A 14300-nucleotide genomic window follows, 5' to 3' on the forward strand; every position below is an offset into this window, starting at 1 on the left:
AGGAAACCACCCAGGATATGGAAAACCTCAGAAAAAAGAACAAAACAGAATTGCAAAACAAAACGGAAGGCCAATCCAGCAGACTAGAACAGAGGACAGAATCTCAGAACTCAAAGATGACATGGTAATTAAAGGAAAAACTGAGGAACTATTAGTTAATCAACTCAAGACCTGTGAAAAGAAAATACAAGAACTAACTGATTCCATCAAAAGACCAAACTTGAGAATCATGGGCATTGAAGAAGGAGAAGAGGTGCAAACAATAATAACAGAAAAGTTTCCAAATCTAGAGAAATCTATTCCCATACAGATGCAAGAGGCCTCCAGAACACCACACAGACCAGATTAAAATAGAACTACTCCAAGGCATATCATCATTAAAACAACAAGTTCAGAAACTAGGGAAAGAATATTGAAGGCTGTAAGAGAGAAAAAACAAGTAACATACAAAGGTAAACCCATCAAAATCACAGCAGACTTCTCAACAGAAACATTAAAAGCAAGAAGAGCTTGGGGTGAGATCTTCCGGGCACTGAATGAAAATAATTTCAACCCCAGGATACTCTACCCAGCAAAACTATCATTCAAAATAGATGGAGCAATAAAAGTCTTCCATGAGAAGCAGAAACGAAAACAATATGTGACCACAAAGCCACCACTACAAAAGATTCTTCAAGGGATTCTGCACACAGAAAGTGAAACCCAACATAACCATGAAAGGGCAGACAGCACCAAACCACAGGAAAAGAAAAAGCAAGACAGTAGACAGTAACCTCAACTTAGGTACACACAATCAAACCTTCAAACAACTAAGACAACTAAATGACAGGAATCACCACACACCTATCAGTACTAATGCTTAACATTAACGGACTTAATTCACCCATCAAAAGGCACCGCTTGACGAAATGGATTAAAAAGGAAGATCCAACAATTTGTTGCTTACAGGAGACCCATCTCACCGACAGAAACAAGCATAGGCTTAGGATGAAAGGCTGGAAGATTTACCAAGCCAATGGCCCCCGAAAACAAGCAGGAGTAGCAATACTTATCTCTGACAAAGTAGACTTCAAACCTACATTGATCAAACGAGATAAAGAAGGACATTCCACACTAATAAAAGGGGAAATAGACCAAAAGGAAATAACAATTATCAACCTATATGCACCCAATGTCAAGGCACCCAATTTCATCAACCATACCCTGAAAGACCTAAAAGCATATATTAATGCCAACACAGTGGTTGTGGGAGACTTTAACACCCCATTATCATTAATAGATAGGTCATCCAAACAAAAAATCAATTAAGAAATTCAAGATCTAAAATATACAATAGATCAAATGGACCTACTTGATGTCTACAGAATATTTCATCCAACTTCTACACAATATGCATTCTTCTCAGCAGCCCATGGAACCTTCTCCAAAATAGATCATATCTTAGGGCACAAAGCTTTCAGCAAATATAAGAAAACAGAAATTATACCATGCATTCTATCTGATCACAATGCAATAAAACTAGAACTCAACAACAAAAGTAAAGACAAGAAACACGCAAACAGCTGGAAACTTAATAACTCACTACTTAATGAGCAACATATCATTGATGAAACAAAAGAGGAAATTAAAAAGTTCCTGGAAGTCAATGAATGAAAACACAACCTAGCGGAACCTATGGGACACAGCTAAGGCAGTCCTGAGAGGAAAGTTTATAGCCATGAGTGCATATATTAAAAAGACTGAAAGATCCCAAATCAATGACCTAAAGATACATCTCAAACTCCTAGAAAAACAAGAACAAGCAAATCCCAAAACAAATAGAAGTACAGAAATAATAAAAATAAGAGCTGAAATCAACGAAATAGAAACCAAAAAAACCATACAAAGAATTAATGAAACAAAAAGTTGGTTCTTTGAAAAAATAAACAAGATAAACAGACCACTGGCAAAATCTGACTAAAATGAGGAGAGAAAAAACCCAAATTAGTAGAATCAAGAATGCAAAAGATGAGATAACAACAAACACCATGGAAGTCCAGGAAATCATCAGAGACTACTTCAAGAACCTATATTCAAATAAATTTGAAAATCTTAAAGAAATGGACAGATTTCTAGATACATATGATCATCCAAAACTGAACCAAGAGGACATTAATCACCTGAATAGACCTATAACACAAAATGAAATTGAAGCAGCAATCAAGAGTCTCCCCAAAAAGAAAGTCCAGGACCTGATGGATTCTCTGCTGAATTCTATCAGACCTTTAAAGAAGAACTGATACCAACCCTCCTTAAACTGTTCCATGAAATAGAAAGGGAAGGAAAACTGCCAAACACATTTTATGAAGCCAGTATTACACTTATCCCAAAACCAGGCAAAGACACCTCCAAAAAGGAGAACTATAGGCCAATCACCTTAATGAATATTGATGCAAAAATACTCAACAAAATAATGGCAAACCGAATTCAGCAACACATCAAAAAGATTATTCACCATGACCAAGTAGGCTTCATCCCAGGGATGCAGGGGTGATTCAACATACGAAAATCAATAAACGTAATAAACCACATTAACAGAAGCAAACAGAAAAACCACTTAATCATCTCAATAGATGCAGAAAAAGCCTTTGATAAGATCCAACACCATTTCATGATAAAAGCTCTAAGAAAACTAGGAATAGAAGGAAAGTACCTCAACATTATAAAAGCTATATATGACAAACCTACAGCCAGCATTATACTTAACGGAGAAAAGCTGAAACCATTCCCTCTAAAATCAGGAACCAGACAAGGATGCCCACTATCTCCATTCCTATTCAACATAGTACTGGAATTCCTAGCCAGAGCAATTAGGCAAGAAGAAGGAATAAAAGGAATACAAATAGGTAAAGAAACTGTCAAAATATCCCTATTTGCAGATGACATGATCCTATACCTAAAAGACCCAAAACACTCTACTCAGAAGCTTCTAGACATCATCAATAGCTATAGCAAGGTAGCAGGATATAAAACCAACATAGAAAAATCATTAGCATTTCTATACACTAACAATGAGCAAACGGAAAAAGAATGTATGAAAACAATTCCATGTACAATAGCCTCAAAAAAAATCAAATACCTAGGTGTAAACCTAACAAAGGATGTGAAAGACCTCTACAAGGAAAACTATACACTTCTGAAGAAAGAGATTGAGGAAGACTATAGAAAGTGGAGAGATCTCCCATGCTCATGGATTAGTAGAATCAACATAGTAAAAATGTCGATACTCCCAAAAGTAATCTACATGTTTAATGCAATTCCCATCAAAATTCCAATGACATTCATTAAAGAGATTGAAAAATCTACAATGAAATTTTATGGAAACACAAGAGGCCATGAACAGCCAAGGCAACACTCAGTCAAAAGAACAACGCTGGAGGTATCACGATATCCAACTCAAACTATATGACAAAGCAATAGCAATAAAAACAGCATGGTACTGGCACAAAAACAGACATGAAGACCAGTGGAACAGAATAGAGGACCCAGATATGAAGCCACACAACTATAACCAATTTGTCTTTGACAAAGGAGCTAAAAATTTACAATGGAGAAAAAGCAGCCTTTTCAACAAAAACTGCTGGGAAAACTGGTTAGCAGTCTGCAGAAAACTGAAACTAGATCCATGTATATCACCCTATACCAAGATTAACTCAAAATGGATCAAGGATCTTAATATCAGACCCCAAACTCTTAAGTTGATACAAGAAAGAGTAGGAAATACTCTGGAGTTAGTAGGTATAGGTAAGAACTTTCTCAATAAAACCCCAGCAGCACAGCAACTAAGAGATAGCATAGATAAATGGGACCTCATAAAACTAAAAAGCTTCTGTTCATCAAAATAAATGGTCTCTAAACTGAAGAGAACACCCACAGAGTGGGAGAAAATATTTGCCAATTATACATCAGACAAAGGACTGATAACCAGAATATACAGGGAACTTAAAAAACTAAATTCTCTCACCATCTCTAGCAATAAAGGAAATGCAAATTAAAACCACACTAAGATTCCACCTCACCCCTGTTAGAATAGCCATCATCAGCAACACCACCAACAACAGGTGTTGGCGAGGATGCGGGAAAAAGGAACCCTCTTACACTGTTGGTGGGAATGTAGACTAGTACAACCACTCTGGAAAAAAATTTGGAGGCTACTTAAAAAGCAGGACATCGATCTACCATTTGATCCAGCAATACCACTCTTGGGGATATACCCAAAAGACTGTTACTCCAGAGGCACCTGCACATCCATGTTTATTGCGGCACTATTCACAATAGCCAAGTTATGGAAACAGCCAAGATGCCCCAGCACTGACGAATGGATTAAGAAAATGTGGTATCTATACACAATGGAATTTTATGCAGCCATGAAGAAGAACGAAATGTTATCATTCGCTGGTAAATGGATGGAATTGGAGAACATCATTCTGAGTGAGGTTAGCCTGGCTCAAAAGACCAAAAATCGTATGTTCTCCCTCATATGTGGACATTAGATCAAGGGCAAACACAACAAGGGGACTGGACTATGAGCACATGATAAAAGCGAGAGCACACAAGGGAGGGGTGAGGATAGGTAAGACACCTAAAAAACTAGCTAGCATTTGTTGCCCTTAATGCAGAGAAACTAAAGCAGATACCTTAAAGCAACTGAGGCCAATAGGAAAAGGGGACCAGGAACTAGAGAAAAGGTTAGATCAAAAAGAATTAACCTAGAAGGTAACACCCACGCACAGGAAATCAATGTGAGTCAATGCCCTGTGTAGCTATCCTTATCTCAACCAGCAAAACCTCTTGATCCTTCCTATTATTGCTTATACTCTCTCTACAACAAAATTAGAGATAAGGGCAAAATAGTTTCTGCTGGGTATTGAGGGGGGGAGCGGGAGGGGGTGGAGTGGGTAGTAAGGGAGGGGGTGGGGGCAGGGGGGAGAAATAATAAAAATAAGAGCTGAAATCGATAAAATAGAAACCAAAAAAACCATACAAAGAATTAATGAAACAAAAAGTTGGTTCTTTGAAAAAATAAACAAGATCGATAGACCCCTGGCAAACCTGACTAAAATGAGGAGAGAAGAAATCCAACTTAGTAGAATCAGGAATGCAAAAGGGGAGATAATAACAAACACCATGGAAGTCCAGGAAATCATCAGAGACTACTTTGAGAACCTATATTCAAATAAATTTGAAAATCTAAAAGAAATGGACAGATTTCTAGATACATATGATCATCCAAAACTGAACCAAGAGGAAATTAATCACCTGAATAGACCTATAACACAAAATGAAATTGAAGCAGCAATCAAGAGTCTCCCCAAAAAGAAAGTCCAGGACCTGATGGATTCTCTGCTGAATTCTATCAGACCTTTAAAGAAGAACTGATACCAACCCTCCTTAAACTGTTCCACGAAGTAGAAAGGGAAGGAAAACAGCCAAACACATTTTATGAAGCCAGTATTACACTTATCCCAAAACCAGGCAAAGACACCTCCAAAAAGGAGAAATATAGGCCAAACTCCTTAATGAACATTGATGCAAAACTCCTCAACAAAATAATGGCAAACCAAATTCAACAACACATCAAAAAGATTATTCACCACGAACAAGTAGGCTTCATCCCAGGAATGCAGGGGTGGTTCAACATACGAAAATCAATAAATGTAATAAACCACATTAACAGAAGCAAAGACAAAAACCACTTGATCATCTCAATAGATGCAGTAAAAGCCTTTGATAAGATCCAACACCATTTCATGATAAAAGCTCTAAGAAAACTAGGAACAGAAGGAAAGTTCCTCAACATTATAAAAGCTATATATGACAAACCTACAGCCAGCATTATACTTAACGGAGAAAAACTGAAACCATTCCCTCTAAAATCAGGAACCAGACAAGGATGCCCACTATCTCCACTCCTATTCAACATAGTACTGGAATTCCTAGCCAGAGCAATTAGGCAAGAAGAAGGAATAAAAGGAATACAAATAGGTAAAGAAACTGTCAAAATATCCCTATTTGCAGAAGACATGATCCTATACCTTAAAGACCCAAAAAACTCTTCTCAGAAGCTTCTAGACATCATCAATAGCTACAGCAAGGTAGCACGATATAAAATCAACATAGAAAAATCATTAGCATTTCTATACACTAACAATGAGCAAACGGAAAAAGAATGTATGAAAACAATTCCATTTACAATAGCCTCAAAACAAATCAAATACCTAGGTGTAAACCTAAAAAAGATGTGAAAGACCTCTACAAGGAAAACTATACACTTCTGAAGAAAGAGATTGAGGAAGACTATAGAAAGTGGAGAGATCTCCCATGCTCATGGATTGGTAGAATCAACATACTAAAAATGTCTATACTCCCAAAAGTAATCTACATGTTTAATGCAATTCCCATCAAAATTCCAATGACATTCATTAAAGAGATTGAAAAATCTACTGTTAAATTTATATGGAAACACAAGAGGCCACGAATAGCCAAGGCAATACTCAGTCAAAAGAACAATGCTGGAGGTATCACAATACCTGACTTCAAACTATATTACAAAGCAATAACAATAAAAACAGCATGGTACTGGCACAAAAACAGACATGAAGACCAGTGGAACAGAATAAAGGACCCAGATATGAAGCCACACAACTATAACCAACTTGTCTTTGACAAAGGAGCTAAAAATATACGATGGAGAAGTAGCAGCCTCTTCAACAAAAACTGCTGGGAAAACCGGTTAGTAGTCTGCAAAAAACTGAAACTAGATCCATGGATATCACCCTATACCAATATTAACTCAAAATGGATCAAGGATCTTAATATCAGACCCCAAACTCTAAAGTTGATACAGGAAAGAGTAGGAAATACTCTGGAGTTAGTAGGTATAGGTGAGAACTTTCTCAACGAAACCCCAGCAGCACAGCAACTAAGAGATAGCATAGATAAATGGGACCTCATAAAGCTAAAAAGCTTCTGTTCATCAAAAGAAATGGTCTCCAAACTGAAGAGAACACCCACAGAGTGGGGGAAAATATTTGCCAGCTACACATCAGACAAAGGCCTGATAACCAGAATATATAGGGAACTTAAAAAACTAAATTTTCCCCAAACTAATAAGCCAATAAAGAAATGGGCAAGTAAACTAAACAGAACTTTCTCAAAAGAAGAAATTCAAATGGCCAAAAAGCACATGAAAAAATGCTCACCATCTCTAGCAATAAAGGAAATGCAAATTAAAACCACGCTAAGATTCCACCTCACCCCTGTTAGAACAGCCATCATTAGCAACACCACCACCAACAGGTATTGGCGAGGATGCGGGGAAAAAGGAACCCTCTTACACTGTTGGTGGGAATGTAAACTAGTACAACCACTCTGGAAAAAAATTTGGAGGCTACTTAAAAATCTAAACATTGATCTACCATTTGATCCAGCAATACCACTCTTGGGGATATACCCAAAAGACTGTGACACAGGTTACTCCAGAGGCACCTGCACACCCATGTTTATTGTGGCACTATTCACAATAGCCAAGTTATGGAAACAGCCAAGATGCCCCACCACTGATGAATGGATTAAGAAAATGTGGTATTCAAGAGGCCACGAATAGCCAAGGCAATACTCAGTCAAAAGAACAATGCAGGAGGTATCACAATACCTGACTTCAAACTATATTACAAAGCAATAACAATAAAAACAGCATGGTACTGGCACAAAAACAGACATGAAGACCAGTGGAACAGAATAGAGGATCCAGATATGAAGCCACACAACTATGAGCAACTTATCTTTGACAAAGGAGCTAAAAATATACGATGGAGAAATAGCAGCCTCTTCAACAAAAACTACTGGGAAAACTGGTTAGCAGTCTGCAAAAAACTGAAACTAGATCCATGGATATCACCCTATACCAAGATTAACTCAAAATGGATCAAGGATCTTAATATCAGACCCCAAACTCTTAAGTTGATACAAGAAAGAGTAGGAAATACTCTGGAGTTAGTAGGTATAGGTAAGAACTTTCTCAATGAAACCCCAGCAGCACAGCAACTAAGAGATAGCATAGATAAATGGGACCTCATAAAACTAAAAAGCTTCTGTTCATCAAAAGAAATGGTCTCTAAACTGAAGAGAACACCCACAGAGTGGGAGAAAATATTTGCCAATTATACATCAGACAAAGGACTGATAACCAGAATATACAGGGAACTTAAAAAACTAAATTCTCCCAAATATAATGAACCAATAAAGAAATGGGCAGGTGAACTAAACAGAACTTTCTCAAAAGAAGAAATTCAAATGGCCAGAAAACACATGAAAAAATGCTCACCATCTCTAGCAATAAAGGAAATGCAAATTAAAACCACACTAAGATTCCACCTCACCCCTGTTAGAATAGCCATCATCAGCAACACCACCAACAACAGGTGTTGGCAAGGATGCGGGGAAAAAGGAACCCTCTTACACTGTTGGTGGGAATGTAGACTAGTACAACCACTCTGGAAAAAAATTTGGAGGCTACTTAAAAAGCTGGACATCGATCTACCATTTGATCCAGCAATACCACTCTTGGGGATATACCCAAAAGACTGTTACTCCAGAGGCACCTGCACACCCATGTTTATTGCGGCACTATTCACAATAGCCAAGTTATGGAAACAGCCAAGATGCCCCAGCACTGACGAATGGATTAAGAAAATGTGGTATCTATACACAATGGAATTTTATGCAGCCATGAAGAAGAACGAAATGTTATCATTCGCTGGTAAATGGATGGAATTGGAGAACATCATTCTGAGTGAGGTTAGCCTGGCTCAAAAGACCAAAAATCGTATGGTCTCCCTCATATGTGGACATTAGATCAAGGGCAAACGCAACAAGGGGATTGGACTTTGAGCACATGATAAAAGCGAGAGCACACAAGGGAGGGGTGAGGATAGGTAAGACACCTAAAAAACTAGCTAGTATTTGTTGCCCTTAATGCAGAGAAACTAAAGCAGATACCTTAAAGCAACTGAGACCAATAGGAAAAGGGGACCAGGAACTAGAGAAAAGGTTAGATCAAAAAGAATTAACCTAGAAGGTAACACCCACGCACAGGAAATCAATGTGAGTCAATGCCCTGTATAGGTATCCTTATCTCAACCAGCAAAACCCCTTGTTCCTTCCTATTATTGCTTATACTCTCTCTACAACAAAATTAGAGATAAGGGCAAAATAGTTTCTGCTGGGTATTGAGGGGGGGAGCGAGAGGGGGTGGAGTGGGTGGTAAGGGAGGGGGTGGGGGCAGGGGGGAGAAATGAACCAAGCCTTGTATGCACATATGAATAATAAAAGAAAAATGAAAAAAAAAAAAAAAGAAAGAAAATGTGGTATTTACACACAATGGAATTTTATGCAGCCATGAAGAAGAACGAAATGTTATCATTCGCTGGTAAATGGATGGAATTGGAGAACATCATTCTGAGTGAGGTTAGCCTGGCCCAAAAGACAAAAAATCGTATGTTCTCCCTCATATGTGGACATTAGATCAAGGGCAAACACAACAAGGGGACTGGACTCTGAGCACATGATAAAAGCGAGAGCACACAAGGGAGGGGTGAGGATAGGTAAGACACCTAAAAAATTAGCTAGCATTTGTTGCCCTTAACGCAGAGAAACTAAAACAGATACCTTAAAAGCAACTGAGGTCAATAGGATAAGGGGACCAGGAACTAGAGAAAAGGTGAGATCAAAAAGAATTAACCTAGAAGGTAACACCCACGCACAGGAAATCAATGTGAGTCAATGCCCTGTGTAGCTATCCTTATCTCAACCAGCAAAAACCCTTGTTCCTTCCTATTATTGCTTATACTCTCTCTACAACAAAATTAGAGATAAAGGGAAAATAGTTTCTGCTAGGTATTAAGGGGGTGGGGGGGAGCGGAGGGGGGTGGGATGCGTAGTAAGGGATGGGTTGGGGGGAGGGGGGAGAAATGACCCAAACATTGTATGTACATATGAATTACCCCTCCCCCCAAAAAATCAAACTTAGCACCTGTAGGAACTCAGGTAATGCTATAGTCAAGTGTGCTTCCTGAGAAACCAGTGGAAGGCTATTTTATCAGTTAGGAGATGATGGGGTAGGGGAGAATGCTGATAGTTTTAAATATATTGTCAGTAAATATGGCAGGAATACATACATAATTACAGACATTGTATATGTACTCCAAGACTACAACAAAGTTAGAATAATAGTGTAAAGATCTTAGTGTATTTTGGCAGAATAGAAATACTGCAATTTTTAAAATAAGAGATAGGAGAAAAAATAAGTTCCTGTCATTTAAGTGACAGATGGGATCAAGGTAGCATTTAAGCTTAAGGAACCGTAGAACATTAGAGAGAAAGAAGCTGTCTGTGCGAATTAGAAACAATACTGTAAAAATGCCTCCAGAAAAAAATAAACCAGTATCTAAGAACACTAAAAAGTACATCTCCCAAGAGACAACACAGTAAGTAGTACAGTAAAAAAGATAGTTGAAACCAAACATTAGTTATTTCGATAAATGTGAGTGGGTTTGATTCATCAGAACAGGGGAAGAGCTCAGTGGTAAAGCACTTGCTTGGCACACACAAGGCACTGGATCCAGTTCCCAACACCATAAACACGACGGAGAGAGAGAAGGTCATCAAACTGATTGATTAATTATGAATCAAAACCCACTCTGTCATACACAGAATAGTTGAACTCATAAAGGTTTAAAACAGAGAAATGGTTCAATATCTCTAAAATAAAAAATGAGTATGTGTCTGCTCAAATGATCTGTGGCAAGGATACCAAGACTGCACAATGGGAAATGGACAATCTCTTCCAAAAATAGCATTAGGAAAGGTGAATTATCAACATGCAAAAAAGGAGTTTGGATCCTTACCTTAAACTGTACATAAAACTCAGAATGGATCAAAGATCTCAAAGACCTAAAATATAAATCTCCTAAGAGAAAATGAGAAATCTTCATGACACTGGATCTGACCACATCTTGAATGTGACACCAAAAGTACAGGAAACAAAAGCAAAAATAAAGCTATATCCCAATTTAAAACTTGTGTACATGAACTGAAACCACAGTGAGAAGGCAATATATAAAACGTAAGAAAACATTTGCAAATTATATAGCTGTTACCAGATGAATATCCAAAGTATCAGAGTCTTCTGAAACTGAGCAATAATAACAAACCCTGGTTTAAAAGTGGGCAAACAGGCTGGTAGAGTGACTCAAGTGGTAAGAGTGCCTGCCTGGCAAGGCCCTGAGTTCAAACGTGAGTACTGCCAAGAAAAATAAAGAGTGGAGAAAGGACTTGAGGAATCATTTTTCCAAAGATGATATTACACCTATGAAATATGAACAAACTGGAACACTAACCATTAGAGAAATATAAAGCAAAAAAATCACCATAATATATCCCCTCACACCTTTTAAGATTACCATTATCAGAAAGCCAGAAAGCAAGTTTTGATTCGAATGTGGAAATCAGAACGATTATGCCTGTTAATTCAGCAGTACTATTTCTAGGTGACTATAAGAATTGAAAGGAAAGTCTTGAGATTTTTGCACACCCTTGTTTATTGTAGCACTCTTAACAGTAGCCAAGATATGTAAGAAACAAAAATGCCTATTAATGAATGAATACATAAATTATGACATATATAAAATGGAATATTCAGTCATTAAAAGGAAGGAAATCTATTTCATGTTACAACGTGAATGAACCTTGAAGATACACTAAGTGAAACAAGCCAGCTGCATAAAGAAAATGCCATACGGTTCCACTTGTACGCGGTACCTAAAGCAGTCAAACTCATAGAAACAGAGGGTAGTTGCGAGGTGCTGTATGGAGGGGCATAGTTTTGCAAGATGGGAAAGCTCTAGAGAACTTTTGCACAATTATGTGGACATACTTAACACTACTGAATTGTCCATTTAAAAATGGTTAAGATGGAAATTTTTGTTATGTGTTTTTTTGAACCATGATTAAAAATTTTTTAATTTAAAATATTTCATATGTAAGTTTTAATATACCTACTTTTCACCTTGTAAATATTTTTCAACTATTTCTCTATTCAGGAAAAAGAAAATGAACAACTCAGAAAACAAATACAGGTTGACATCAACAAAATGGTGAAGGGAAAACCCACAAAACAAGCAGAAACTGCCAGAACCAAGTTGGTCAGGACTCTGGAAAATAAAGGTTCCCAACAACCAAGCAAATGCCAAATTAAGAAAAACACTACTTGAGCCAGACACTGGTGACAGCCTGTAATCCCAGCTACTCAGGAGGCAAGATCTGCCATGTATTTGGAGTAGATCACGTACATGCCAAAAGGAAAGCTCATGCTCAGAAAAGTCCTTAGAGGACCTAAGTTTCCAGTTAGCTTTCATTTCGGGGTGATTTCTTGCACTAAACCCACAGAACAAGTGAAATATTCCAGTCTGAGGAGCAGAAGGAAAAAGAATAAAGAAATGTGAGTAGATGAATGGAGAATACCATCAAGTAACAAATATACAGATAATGGGAGTCCCAGAACGGGGCAGAAAGATTATTTGAAGAAAAAAGAGCTGAAAGTTTCCTAAATTTGATGAAGGACATGAGTTCACAAATCCAAGAATCCCAACAACTTCCAATAGCATAAATTCAGAGATCCACACCGAGATCCACCCCAAGATCCATTATACTAAAGCCATCAAAAGTTAAAAGAAAGAATTCTGAGAGCAACAAGAGAAACTTAACTGCATTCAAGAGATCCTCAATGAGATTATCAACTGGTTTCTTAAGAGGCCACGAATAGCCAAGGCAATACTCAGTCAAAAGAACAATGCAGGAGGTATCACAATACCTGACTTCAAACTATATTACAAAGCAATAATAATAAAAACAGCATGGTACTGGCACAAAAACAGACATGAAGACCAGTGGAACAGAATAGAGGATCCAGATATGAAGCCACACAACTATAAGCAACTTATCTTTGACAAAGGAGCTAAAAATATACGATGGAGAAATAGCAGCCTCTTCAACAAAAACTGCTGGGAAAACTGGTTAGCAGTCTGCAAAAAACTGAAACTAGATCCATGTATATCACCCTATACCAAGATTAACTCAAAATGGATCAAGGATCTTAATATCAGACCCCAAACTCTAAAGTTGATACAAGAAAGAGTAGGAAATACTCTGGAGTTAGTAGGTATAGGTAAGAACTTTCTCAATGAAACCCCAGCAGCACAGCAACTAAGAGATAGCATAGATAAATGGGACCTCATAAAACTAAAAAGCTTCTGTTCATCAAAAGAAATGGTCTCTAAACTGAAGAGAACACCCACAGAGTGGGAGAAAATATTTGCCAATTATACATCAGACAAAGGACTGATAACCAGAATATACAGGGAACTTAAAAAACTAAATTCTCTCACCATCTCTAGCAATAAAGGAAATGCAAATTAAAACCACACTAAGATTCCACCTCACCCCTGTTAGAATAGCCATCATCAGCAACACCACCAACAACAGGTGTTGGCGAGGATGCGGGGAAAAAGGAACCCTCTTACACTGTTGGTGGGAATGTAGACTAGTACAACCACTCTGGAAAAAAATTTGGAGGCTACTTAAAAAGCAGGACATCGATCTACCATTTGATCCAGCAATACCACTCTTGGGGATATACCCAAAAGACTGTTACTCCAGAGGCACCTGCACATCCATGTTTATTGCGGCACTATTCACAATAGCCAAGTTATGGAAACAGCCAAGATGCCCCAGCACTGACGAATGGATTAAGAAAATGTGGTATCTATACACAATGGAATTTTATGCAGCCATGAAGAAGAACGAAATGTTATCATTCGCTGGTAAATGGATGGAATTGGAGAACATCATTCTGAGTGAGGTTAGCCTGGCTCAAAAGACCAAAAATCGTATGTTCTCCCTCATATGTGGACATTAGACCAAGGGCAAACACAACAAGGGGACTGGACTATGAGCACATGATAAAAGCGAGAGCACACAAGGGAGGGGTGAGGATAGGTAAGACACCTAAAAAACTAGCTAGCATTTGTTGCCCTTAATGCAGAGAAACTAAAGCAGATACCTTAAAGCAACTGAGGCCAATAGGAAAAGGGGACCAGGAACTAGAGAAAAGGTTAGATTAAAAAGAATTAACCTAGAAGGTAACACACACACACAGGAAATCAATGTGAGTCAATGCCCTGTATAGCTATCCTTATCTCAAC

The sequence above is a fragment of the Castor canadensis genome, chromosome 14 (genome assembly GCF_047511655.1).
Source record: "Castor canadensis chromosome 14, mCasCan1.hap1v2, whole genome shotgun sequence".
Taxonomy (NCBI): domain Eukaryota; kingdom Metazoa; phylum Chordata; class Mammalia; order Rodentia; family Castoridae; genus Castor; species Castor canadensis.